Source organism: Puma concolor, chromosome E3 (genome assembly GCF_028749965.1).
Source record: "Puma concolor isolate L17-30 chromosome E3, mPumCon1.1.hap2, whole genome shotgun sequence".
In the NCBI taxonomy this organism is placed as follows: domain Eukaryota; kingdom Metazoa; phylum Chordata; class Mammalia; order Carnivora; family Felidae; genus Puma; species Puma concolor.
Window position 1 is genome coordinate 2,567,665 of NC_141682.1, and position 13,787 is coordinate 2,581,451.

Here is a 13,787-nt window from a genome sequence, read left to right on the forward strand (position 1 = left end):
TCTCTCAAAAATAAATAAACATTGGGGCGCCTGGGTGGCGCAGTCGCAGTCGGTTGGGCGTCCGACTTCAGCCAGGTCACGATCTCGCGGTCCGTGAGTTCGAGCCCCGCGTCGGGCTCTGGGCTGATGGCTCAAAGCCTGGAGCCTGTTTCCGATTCTGTGTCTCCCTCTCTCTCTGCCCCTCCCCCGTTCATGCTCTGTCTCTCTCTGTCCCAAAAATAAATAAAATTAAATAAATAAATAAATAAATAAATAAACATTAAAAAAAAATGAAAAAAAAATCACATCCAAAGAGCAAACTTCAGTTCTCTTGTAGGCACCTTTCACACCGGTTTTCTTTTAAAACGCTGCAAAACAACGTCCACAGCAGCACCACGCTTAACAGCCCAACGGGCGAAGATTGCCCAAATGCTCATCACATGATGGGTGAGGAGACAAGACGTGGTTCGTCCACAGAACACTAGGCAGTGATGAAAGTGAAGACGGTGCTGGCCCAGACTGCAGTGCGAGTGAACCTCAGACGCTTCCTGTGGAATGAAAGAAGCCAGACACCAAGGCCACGTACTGCATGATTCCATTTCTAGGAAATAACCGGAAAACCTACAGAAGCAGGAGGAGGAAGAGGGGCTGCCTGGGGCCGAGGACTGGGGTTAGGCATGCACGGGCACGAGGGGCCTTACTGGGACGACGGGAGGGCCCTAAAACTGGTTCGTGGTGGCCACTGCGCAGCTTGGCGAATTCACTACAAGTCACTGAAAAGTACCGCTTAGAAAAAGCTGCCCCAAGAGAAAAAAAGTTTCCATAAAACCAAGTTATTTACTCAAGAATGCTCCTGGTGTTGCTCACACTGAGAATTAATCATCTCCATTTAATAACTCGTAAGTAGTTCAGGTCTATTTCAGGAGCTGTTTCAGACGCTCACAATTTTCACGGCGGGTAAAGCTCCAATTATAGCTGGTTATGGGGCTGTTTTCATCTTTATTAAACCACCATCATTTAACAAAACAGCAGCAGGAAGTTCAACAGACCCCGGGTACCAATTAAAAGGATGCCAAGTTAATAACCCTACAGGCTTCTGCAAGTTCCCCTCACAGGGCCACGCCCGGCCCTCGTCTGAGCCGGGCACACAGGGACAGCAGGTGGCAGGAGCTTGGGGACACTGCGGGCTCCCTGCGCTGATAGAGAGTTCTGGCCTCTTGGAAGCCCCTAGAAAAGCAAGGCAGAAGCCACTTTTTTGGTTCGTTGTAGCTTCTCATCTGGGGGTTCATTTGCAAAGTGCATCGTCTCCAACAGCACCCACCTCACTGAGGAGTGCCGGGGCGGCGGGGGGGGGGGGGGGGGGGGAGCCAACCACACGCCATCCTCCTGCAGGACCGGCGTGGACACGCACTGCCAGGTGAGCTGTGTGGTTTGCACGTCCTTCTCTTTTATTTACCACCAAAATCCTTTCTCATGTGAGGCTAAAAGTCTATCCTCTTTTCGGTATTAGGGGGGGAAAAAGCCCTCTTTACAGCATGTCCTTATGAAAGAAGGGGACAGATCATTAGCTTTATAATTCACTAAAAATGTTGCGGCACCTGCTGGAGCTGTATCAGGACGCGTGTGTCTTACAACGTTGAGGGAGAGAGATGGAAAGGATTAAAAAAAAGAAAAAAGCATTCAGAAAACAAATGTATGACAAAGAGTGAGAAAGAAGGCGGGGCAGGGAGGGGGAGAGGTGAAGGGAGGGACCTGTTCGGCAAAGGAGCCCTGGTCAGGCCGACTGCAGTTCTCGCAACGCCTCCCGAGACTTCTACAAGTTTGAAATGATCTGAAAACAGGAGTTTAAAAAGCTCATAATGGGAGACGCTTCGCACTTGTGAAGAAGACGGCACAGATGCTACCCGAGGACGGTGGTTGACACTACTTGAAAAGGCCGGCCCAGCAGATGCCTACTCGGAGCGTGTCGAGAAATTCCTTCACAGATACGAAGGGGGGACGGTGCCCCCTCTGCAGAAGGGCTGCCTCAGGGACTCCCCATAGAACATATCGCGTCTGCTTACGCATACTCAACGGTCCTACAAAGATGCCCTGGGAGGAGTCCAGGGCTCTGTGCCTTTTCTAGAAGTCTCCGGAGGCTGCTGTGCCAGGATCTCCTCCGGTTTACTATTCACGGAGATGTGCGTCTTCTGTTCCTGGGGATCAGCTGACCAGCTTTCGGTCGAGATTCTGTGTGAAGCGTATCTGTTCAATTATTTGAAACCTCCGAACCAAGGTGGAGCTCAGCTTGTCCTCAGAATCCAGGCTTCTCTAGGTCTCGTCTGGGTAGCAAGGGTTACTTTGTTTCTAAGATATAAGTTAATTATTTCCTCTACCACAGCTTAAAGATCCACAATCATACTTTCACTTGACTTAATGCTACAGTGTTTCCTCTCAAATATTTTGCTAAAATCTTAACTTAAAAACATTCATAAGACTTCAATTGTAATATTCTTAGCAGAGGGAAAGAAACCAAAACCATTTCTAACCCAGAGCGAAGCAGCTAGTTTAATCAAGGCCACCGTCCTCCTCCGAGCTGGGGCTGCACCAGAACAGGTTTGCATTTCCAGGCTTCTCTGCAAGCGGAGGGGAGCTGAATACTGGCACCCCACCCCCCCAGCAGTTTTCGCCCCAGCTGGGTGCTACGCAGCATCTGGAGGGCCTCCGGTCCCCCCAGCGTGTGCCAGGGGATCCTGAAGGGAATGCAGAGATTAATTTCAGCTAGACTTGCTCTTCTCAATCCTCTTAGCGCAAGAAGGCCTTGGAGACTTAAGGAAGCATTCGTTATTTAAAATGCTTCTGTTGGGGTGCCTGGGTGGCTCAGTCGGTTGAGCATCCAGCTTTGGCTCAGGTCGTGATCTCGCGGTTCGTGGGTTCGAGCCCCGCGTCAGGCTCTGTGCTGACAGCTCAGAGCCTGAAGCCTCCTTCAGATTCTGTGCCTCCCTCTCTCTCTGCCCCTCCCCTGCTCATGCTCTGTCTCTATCTCTCAAGAATAAATCAACTTAAAAAAAAAAAAATGCCTCTGCTGAGGCTGGGTGCACAAAGTGTTGAGGTGGGCCTGCTGCATTCTGTATACAAAATAACCATCTGTATCCTGAGGAAAATGAGGACCCTTCCTGAAGGGAAAGGGCGCACAACCTCCGGGACCCCAACTAACTTTCCCCCAGATTTTCACCCTTGACGTTTATAATCACTTTTGTTGAAGGTAAGGGGAGAGTTACAATTTGGTCAACCAGAGGAGGTTCTGTCGAATGAACGGGCAGGGGGTAGCGGGGACCCTCTAAATCTGAGAACTCACTTGTGAATGTTGGGACCCAAAGATTCAATTAAAGGTGGGGAAGATGAGCGACAACCAGCAGGCAGGTCCGTATCCTGTGTGTCTCCCCTGCAAAGTACTGTTCGCTCTGACTACCACACGCACCTACTTTTTTTTTTATAACTGTGAAAAATTTACCATCGTAAAGATTTTTAAGGGTACAGTTCAGCAGGGTTAAGTGTAGTCACATAGTCATGAAACGATCTCCAGAATTTTTTCATCTTGAAAATGTGGAAGTTGAACTATTAAACAGCCGCTGCCCGGCCCCCCAGGGAGCACGATCCCACTTTCTGGCCTGATGAAGCCACCCGAGACACCGCACGTAAGCGTAATTATACCACAGTGGTCTCTGTGCCCGGCTTACCTGACCTACGTAATGTCCTCAGGGTTCATCCGTGCTGTAGCGTGGGGACGGCGATTCCTTCCTTTCGAAGGTGAGTCCTACTCCGCTGCGTGCAGACAGCACGTTTATTCATCCATCCGTCTGTGGGCACTGGGCGGTCTCCACCTCTTGGCTACTGGGGACGACACAGCCGTGAACACGGGTGTGCGAGCACCTGTCTGTGCCCCAGCGCTCAGCTCTCTTCTACTTAAGTGGAGATCGCTGGATCCCGTGCTAGTTGTTTTACGTTTTCTGACGCGCCTCTGTTTCAGTGGCAGCTGCGCTGTTTCACAACCTCCAACAGGGCACCAGGTCTCCATTTCTTCACGTCCTCACCCACGCGTGTTGTCGGCTGGCTTTGTGACAGCGGCCATCCTGCGAGGTGCGAGGGGGTATCTCAACGTGGTTCTGATTTCTAGGTCTGCGAGCATTACCGATGCTGAGCACCTTTTCCCACAGTGTTGACTGCTTTCGTGTATCATCTTGGGAGCCAGATTTATTTGGATCCTTTGTCCTTTGTTCAACAGGGTGATTTTCTTGTTGCTGAGTTGTAGGAGTGTTTAAAAACCACATTCGGGATATAACTCCTCATCGGATATAGGACTTGCAAACATTTTCTCCCATTCCACAGGCTGCCTTTTCATTCTGTTGGCCGTGGGTCCTCTGATGACAAGGATGTAGTTCTCTTCCTGTATGCTTTCAGGGTCCTAGTCACAAAATCATCGCCAAGTCCGGGGTCATGAAGCTTTTCCCCCGGCTTTCTTCTAAGGGTTGTACAGTCCTGAGTCTTAGGGTTAGGGTAGGTCTGTAGCCCATGTGGAGCTAAGTTTCGTATGTGGTGTAAGGGCCTGCACTAAAAAACCAGCTCTAATAATAGCATTCCACTGAACACAGGTATAAAACTTTTTTGCGTGACCCTGTCAATAGCCGTTCGGGATATTTCCAGCGTTTTGCTGTTGTTCCCCATGATGACACAAATATCCTTTACAGAAGCCCCTCACAGACATGAGAGGCAATACTTGGCAGTTTCCGAGGAGCCAAAATTAACTTTTGACTGGCTTGCTTCAAATTTTGCATTTTACCCCTTCACGTTGTGTATGGCAACCCTTACTTTGGAATCCTCAGGACCAGACAGATGTATTTTGGAACTCAGAAATTTTCAGATTTGGGGAAGTAATATGGTACCGATGCCGTATGTGACAGGATACCCCCAGTTGGGAACAATGGGTATGTACGTATACCCTAATATACATAATATATCCACAATATAGGGTATATTATAGGGAACTTATAATCAAATATGCTAATACGTGTGTAGTAACACACAGATGTAAGTAACACACACACACACACACACACATACGAATATTTAAGACCAGTGGGGAGGTAGGCTCCTGAGGACGGCTCAAAATGGAAATATCTGCGAGTCTCCTGAGATCTGCCCTTAAAAATCATGGATAGAAGATACAGGGGAAAAAAAGATAAGAATCATACCAAATGTGAATAGTGATCATTCCTTTCCTCTTCCACAACTGTTACAATGCAATTATAAAAAAGTAAAAAAAAATTTCCTTCATTTCTAAAACTAGCTAGCCAATGAATACATTGTCAGGGTACAAAAACATTACAATGCAGCTGAAGGAGGCTCACATTCGTCCCACAACAGTTATCCACGTCTATCACTCTGGCCCATATTCTTCCAGACCTCTGTCTCTATTCAGGGCACAGATGTCGGGGTAGAAACTTAAAGTTTCAGGACTGGTTTGCCTTTACATCAACAGAATCAAACGCTGCGCATCATTTTTCAAGTCGGATTCTACCAGGTCTCAGAGTTACGCGGAGCTTCCCCCCTCCTCACAACCACCCCGGATTCTCAAGTATGACGTGTTACAGAGGGCTACCCGTGGATGTTTACATAGTTACAATTTCTGCTACCACCACCGCCGCCACAGGAACCGTCTGCACACACGCGGCTCCTGGAACACTGTGTCTGTTAGCGGTGTTCCTACAGACAGAACTGCCGGGCCAGAGTAGACACGTGTACATTTCTAAGAGCTCTGGCAAATGGCCTCGCCGAAGGGTTCTACCAATATATATCCCAACAAACCAAGGCGGAAGGTATCTATTTTCCCATGGCCTCACCACACTGGATATTAGCAGCAATCCAATTTCCTTTTCTTCTTCTTCCCCCCCCCCCCCCCCCCCCCCGCAGTGTGATGGGTGAAAAGTGGTATTTGTTACTTTTTAAGTCCGAGTTTTGTCCTGATCACTGGGGGCGTGAGCATTAGGCACTTTTTCATCCTTGGAGAAAAGCCAAAAACTTTATAAGAAGTCATGATAAAAACAGATCATGATAACATGCAGAGATGAGATGAAATTCAACATCAACCACAGATCGGCTTAGCATTTTGAGGAAAATGAACTATGTGGTGGACATTAGTAAACTGCACAGATAGCCACACCTAAGTGTAAAATGGAGGACTTTACTCAAGTTCACTGCCATATTCTACACAGGAAAGCCATTTGCCCCAGTTTGCTCCAGAGAGCCCCATTTAAAGCTTAGTGCCCTGGTAAAATTATTAGCAGTCCCCCCGCCCCCCCCCCCCAAATGCCCTGATTGGTGTCATCAAGTTACACAAACTGCACATTTACACACACTGTGGCTCCACAGGCACAGGGTCCAGCAGGTCCCCTGGAACTGGCATCACGTGTCACTGCGAGACCTCACCAAGTACTGACAGCTAATGGGATCGTGTGTCCGCAACTCCGTTTTTCCAGCAGGATTATTACAAGTCAGAGTTATGGCAGCCATAATTTGTTCCCTGGCTGTTGAGTGCTTCCAGGCCAAGCTATTAGGCAGCATTTTGCCAGTGTTTTAAGACTGTGTGAACGCTGGGGCGCCCAGGTGGCTCAGTCGGTTAAGCGTCCGACTTCGGCTCAGGTCATGATCTCACAGCTCATGAGTTCGAGCCCCGTGTCGGGCTCTGTGCTGACAGCTTGGAGCCTGGAGCCTGCTTCGGATTCCGTGTCTCTGTCTCTCTCTGACCCTAACCCACGTGCATTCTGTCTCTGTCTCTCTCAAAAATAAACAAACGTGAAAAAAAGATAATAATAAAAAAAGACCATATGAACGTGGACCTTGTAAGCACTTGGCTCCGGTATTTCCTGCCACGGCAAATGCATGAGGAATACGATTAGGGAATCAAGCGATTAAAATCGAAGGAAACAGCCTGAGGTACAGAGCTCAGGAACCCTCAGCACGTACCCTGCATTTCATTCAGCCTTCCAGACAAGCGAACACCGACATCCCGTGTGTCTGAAGTTGCAAAGGGACAACCAAGTCCATGGTAGGCTGGGGGTAAACTACACTGCACAAGGTAGGCACACTGCTGGATGACCTATTTCTCTATCCCTCCCTTATCCTGTCATCTCTTCTAATAAAATTTTTCTGCCTTCTACGTTTGGGAGACATGGGCTGCCTCTCCTTTCCATAAAAGGCTAAAAAAAAAAAAAAAAAAAAAAAGCCCAGATAAATTTTTCTAACGGTGCCAATGGGACTTCTGTGCCGCACTGTCCACTCCAAGGACACAGTCCTATGGCAGTCGTCAGGACATCAGTCCAGGAGGAGAACCAAGCAGCTAGCTCGGTAAACACTCTACAGGCTAATCCTGCTGGCACGTTTTACGCAGCAGACGGAAACTCGGAAAGTGCTAAATAAATCTCAGTCTTCAAACAATTACACTTAAACGTCCTATTTAAGTCACAAAGCACAATGCAGCTGCCTTCGGGGACGTTATCAGGATCAACCCAGTGTAGGGAGGAGACGGTGGCGGAGTGGGGCACTCGGAGGCCTCAGAAGACCCTGGCCCTGCGGTAAAGGGAAGAAACTTCTGGAATGGCAGTGGAGACTAAGAAGATTGCTTTTCCCAGGGAGCTCTTTAGGAGAGCTGGTCTTTTCCTTCCCCTCTCAACCGTCAAGGCAGGTAGATCCCAGGCCTCGTGGAAGTGAACGCGTAAACAAAGACAGTGACATTCAAAAAAGCCTCTGTTCAATGAGTTACTTTCACAGGGCAGCAGGAATTAAGAGCATAATCTTTTTGTGATAGAAAGAGCTTGAGGCCTAATTGGCATGTGCGAAAAGACACATACTCAAGGGGACAATCTGATAACCTGTGACGGGCACGTCCCTGGAGGAGCATAGCGGCAAATCAAGGAAGGTACATCCACCCCCACCAAGGTCTCCGCGTGTCCCCTTTTTCCTGCGCTCTCTTCCTGTCCCCAGCCAACACCGATCCGCTTCTGTCACTCTCACTCTACGTTTCTGGAATTTTACATAAATAAACCATACAGCGTGGACTGTGTGGCTCCCTCGTGCGGCATAATCCTGCTCACGTTTGTCCACGCGGCTGTCCGCGTCAGTACTCTGTTCCCTTCACCGCGGAGGGGCAGTCCCCTAGATGGATATGCCTGAATTGGTCACCAGTCATCTGTCGAGGGACAAGTTAGCAGTCGGCAGCTACGACAAATAAAGCTTCTCCGAACACCCGTGTGCAAGTCTTTGCCGGGACACATATTTGCATTTCTGTTCGACAAATACCCAGGGGTAGAGTGGCTAGCTCACAGAGGCCGACTTTTAATGACATGCCCTATGCTTTTCCAAGGCAGGAGTTCCAGGCGACACTGCCACCAGACCAACCCCCCCCCGCCCCACGTCACCACTCTGTCGGGTCAGCCCTTCCAAGTGTAGCCTCTAGGAGGGTGCACGGACCCCTTGCTGTGGTTTCCATTTAGGTACAGACGACGTATGGACCCAATCTTTCATGCACTTGATTCGCCCTCTTCGCCCCTTCACATCTTTTGTTCATTAAAAAATTTGGGGTAAGTAACGTGTTCTCTTATTACTGAGTTTTATGAGTTCTTGGGGTACCTGGGTGGCCCAGTCAGTTAAGCGTCCGACTTCGGCTCAGGTCATTATCTTATGGTTTGGGTTCAAACCCCGGCATCGGGTCTGTGCTGATAGCTGGGAGCCTGGAGCCTGCTTTGGATTCTGTGTCTCCCTCTCTCTGTCCCTCCCCTACTTATGCCCCCCCCCCAAAATGAATAAACATTAAACAAAAAAGAGTTCTTTATATATTCTAGATACAAATCCTTTTACATAATTGCAAATATTTAATTTTCATTCTCGTAGAGGGGTCTTTCAAAATTTTAATTTTTGGACCTTGATTTAAGTAAGTTAAAGTAAAAAAAACAAAATTTTTTTTTTTAATTTTTTTTTTTCTTTTCAACGTTTTTATTTATTTTTGGGACAGAGACAGACAGAGCATGAACGGGGGAGGGGCAGAGAAAAAAAACAAAATTTAAATGCTGGATTCTCTCTTACATCTCACGGAGCCATTTGTCTGTCATTATGCCAATCCTATGCTGTCTTGTTTTTTTTTTAATTATTTATTCTTGAGTGAGAGACAGAGCACGAATATGAGCAGGGGAGCAGCAGAGAGAGAAAGAGACACAGAATCCGAAGCAGGCTCCAGGCTCCGAGCTGTCAGCACAGAGCCCGATGTGAAGCTCGAACTCACAAACCGTGAGATCATGACCTGAGCCGAAGTCGGACGCTTAACCGACTGAGCCACCCAGGTGCCCCATAGGCTGTCTTAATTACTACAGATTTATAGTAAGTCCTGAAATCAGGTAGTGGTGTATTCTTTGTTATTCTTTTACAAAGATGTTGTGGCTACTCTTGATTCTTTGCATTTCCATATACGTTTCAGAATCAAATAGTCAATTTCTACAAAAAGCCTGCTAGGATTCTGACAGGGATTCTATTTAACCTTTAGATCAATTAGGGGAGAACAGACATATTGACGTATTGAGTCTTCTGACTCCTGTACATGGTATATCCTTCTGTTTATTTAGGTCTTCTATTTACCTGGCATTCACACATCTATTTCTTTAGATCTCAGCTATGTTTTTGTTAGTTTTCAGTAAATTTCAAGATTTTGCACAGCTTTTATTAAATTTAACCGCAAGTAGTTCAGATTTTTGATGCTATTGTAAAGGCTATGTTTATGCCAATTTTTGATTATTCACTGCTAATACATTAAAATACAATTGTTTTAAAGACTTAAATTGAGAAGAAGGTATGGTTTGCCCTTACACCTGGTGCCCCCAAACACCCACCATCTCCCTGATCAACATCATTCACGAGAATGGACCTTTTATTTTTAAACCAAGGATGAACCTACACCGACACATGACCACCCGAAGTCCATGGTTTGCCTTCGGGCTCACTTTTGGTGGTGCACCTTGTAGGTGTTGGGACAGAAGTATAATAACATCTTTCTATAATATAACTGCACACGGAGCATTTCTACCATTTTAGGAAATCCTTGTGCCCGTCTACTCATCGCCCTTACCACGTGCCAGCCGCGATTTTTATTGTTTCCTATTTCTGCCTCTTCCAGAATGTCACATGGACGCAACCCTACGGTATGGAGCCTTTCCACACGGTTTCTTTCACTTAGCAATAGGTATCTAACGTGCCTCATGTCTGCTCATGGCTCCACAGCTCATTTCTTTTATTAAAAAAAGTTCTTTTTGCGCCCACTGTGGGGACAGGGTGTGCCCAGCTCGCCTTGGACACCAGGCACTTCTCCTCCCTTCTTCTCTCCTCAAAGGCTCCAAAGCTCCTTTCTTGTTCGAGTTGAAGAATACTGCACTGTCTGGATGGACTAGAGTTTAGTAATTCATTCACCTACTGAAAGACATCTTAGTTGTTACACTTAGTTGTAAGTTTTGGCAGTTACAAATAAAGCTGCTATAAATATCCATGTTATTTTTATTTATTTTATTTTGTTTCTGTGCGGATATATGTTTCGATTCCTTTGGGTAAATGCCTCAGAGCAGGACTACTGAATCATACGCTGAGAGCATGTTTAACTTTGTAAGCAGCACCACGGTGGCTTCCAGAGTGGCCGTGCCACCTTGCATTCCCACCAGCCATGTTTGACAATTCCCGCTGTTATATGCCCTTGAGCATCCTTCCATGTGTCTATTTGCCATCTGTGTATCTTTCCTGGTGTGGTGTCTGTTAAGGTCTTTAGTCCACCTTTTAACCAGGTTGTTTTTTATTATTGAGTTTCAAGAGTTCTTTGTATTAAGGATACCATACCTTTAACAGATCCTGCAAATGTTTTCAAAAAAATTTTTTTAATGTTTATTTTTGAGAGCGCGCGTGCACGTGCATGAGTCGGGGAAGGGAAGAGGGAGAAGGGGACCGAGGATCTACACCAGGCTCTGTGCTGACAGCCTGATGCGGGGCTTGAACTCACGAACCGTGAGATTACAACCTGATCTGAAGTCAGACACTTAACCAACTGACCCACCCGGGCGCCCCATCTGTTTCTCTGTTCTTCTGTCAAGGCCACACTGTCTTGATTAACGTGGCTTTACAGTGAGTCTTAAAGTTGGGTAGCATCACTCCTCCAAATGTGTCCTTCCCCTTCAATAGTGTGGTGGCTGTTCTGGGTCTCTTGCCTCTCCATAGAAACATTAGAATCAGTTTGTCAATATCCATAAAATAATGTGCTGGGATTTTGACTGGCATCGAAGTGAATCTATAGATCAAACTGGGAAAAAGTAACATCTTGAAAATATTAAGGCTTCCTATCCACAGACACGGAATATGATTTAGCTCTTAAATTCTGTTCACCTAAACTTTGTAGTTTTCCTCATATAGATCTTGTACATATTTTGTAATCAGAATTATACCTTAGTATTTACTCTAAGGGTGTTAACGTAAATTATATTGTGTTTTAAATGTAAGCCACTTGTTCCGTTATTGGCACATATGAAAGCAACTGACTTTTGCATATTAACCTCGCATCTTGCAACCATGCTATCATAGCTTAGTAGTTCCAGGATTTTCTTTTTTTTTTTTTTTGGTTAATTCTTTTGGATTTTCTACATAGGTGATCACGTCATCTGCAAACAAAGACAGTTTTGGGTCTTCTTCCCTAGTATGTATACTTTTTACCTCCCTTCCTTGCCTACTGCAATAGCATGGACTTACAGTATGATGTTGGTAAGGAGTGGTGAAGGGGTCCCCATGCCTCATCCTTGATCTTTATGGGAAAGCTTCGTTTGTCACCATGAAGTGTGCTACTAGCTGTAGGTTCTTTTCTTTTTTTAATTTTTTTTTTTAACATTTATTTATTTTTGAGACAGAGAGAGAGCATGAACAGGGGAGGGTCAGAGAAAGAGGGAGACACAGAATCTGAAACAGGCTCCAGGCTCTGAGCTGTTAGCACAGAGCCCGACGCGGGGCTCGAACCCACGGACCGCGAGATCATGACCTGAGCCGAAGTTGGACGCTTAACCGACTGAGCCACCCAGGCGCCCCTGTAGGTTCTTTTCAAAGATAGTCCTTATCAAGTTGAAAAAGTTCCCTTCTATTCCTAGTTTAATGAGGGGTTGTTTATTATTATTATTATTATTATTATTATTATGAATGAGTATTGATTTTGCCAGATCTCTTTTCTGTAGCTATTTACAGGATCATGTAATTTTTATTTTTTTAGTCTGTTGACATGGTAGATTACATTAATTGACTTTTGAATGGTGAACTGGCCTTGCACACTTGGTATAAATCCCACTTGGTCAGCTTTTTATACTTTTTCTGGATTTGCTTTGCTATTTTGTTGAAGATGTTTGCATTTATATTCATGAGAGATACTGTTCTCTAGTTTTCTTTTCTTGGAATGTTTTTGGTTTTGGTATTAGAGTAATGCTGGCCTAATGAAATGAATTATGAAGTATTCCCTCTGCTTCTATCCTCTCAAAGAGATTGTGGAGAACTGCTACATTTCCTCCTTAAAGGTTTGGCAGAATTCACCAGTCAACCCATCTGGGCCTGGTGCTTTTGGTTTGGAAAGGTTACTGACTCAATTTCTTTAATACACATAAGCCTATTCATATCATCTATCTCTTCTTGTGCTAGTTTTGGCAGATTTTATGTTTCAAGAAATTGGTTCATTTTATCTAGGTTATCAAATTTGTGGAAATAAGAGCTGCTTGCGGTATTCTTTTATCATCTATTCAATTTCCATGGGATCTGTAGTGATGTCCCCTCTTTAATTTATTTTATTTATTTATTTTCTTAAACATTTATTCGTTTTTGAGAGACAGAGAGAGACAGAGCACAAGTGGGGGAGGAATAGAGAAAGAGGGAGACACAGGATCCAAAGCAGGCTCCAGGCTCTGAGATGTCAGCACAGAGCCTAATGCAGGGCTCAAACTCAAAGACTGTGAGGCCATGATCTGAGCCAAAGTCAGACGCCCAACAGACTGAGCCACCCAGGTGCCCCCATTTCTGATATTAGTAACTTGTGTCTTCTTTTTTCTTACATGGCCTGGTTAGAACATTATCAATTTTACTGACCTTTTCAAAAAACCAGGTTTTCGTTTTGTGATTTTGTCTATTGACTTCCTGATTTCATTGATATTTGCTGTAATTATTTTCTTCTGATCACTTTGGCCTTCTTTTGCTTTTCTTTTTCCAGTTTAAGGTTGAAATTTAGAGTATTGATTTTAGATCTTTCTTCTTTTCTAATATATGCATGTGATGCTATAAATTTCCCTATAAGCACTGCTTTTGCTGCATCTCACACATTTTGTTTTCATTTCGTTCAAAATTTTAAAAAATTTACCTTGAAATTTCTTCTTTGACTCATGTGTTATGTAGAAGCATGTTGTTTAACCTCCAAATATTTTGAGACTTCCCAGCTATTTTTCTGTTATTGACTTCTAGTTTAATTCCACTGGGCTCTGAGAGCAGACATTGTATGATTTCTATTCTTTTAAACTTGCAAAAGTGTGTTTTATGGTCCAGAATGCAGTCTATCTTGGTTAATATTCCATGTGAGAAGAAAGTGAATTCTTGAGAAGTATGTGAATTCTGCTATTTTGGATGAGGTAGTCTACAGATGTCCGTGGTAGCTAGTTGATTGACAGGGTTAAGTTCAACGGTGTCCTTACCGATTTTCTGCTGGCTGGATCGGTCCATTTCTGAGAAGG

At 45.3% G+C, this 13,787-nt stretch overlaps 1 protein-coding gene across 2 annotated transcripts in view; it reads right to left on the bottom strand.

The window, feature by feature from the left end:
* GNA12 (G protein subunit alpha 12) overlaps positions 1-13,787 on the bottom strand; it is a 111,039-nt gene that overhangs the window by 23,534 nt on the left and 73,718 nt on the right. The gene's annotated exons all lie outside the window — the stretch shown is intronic.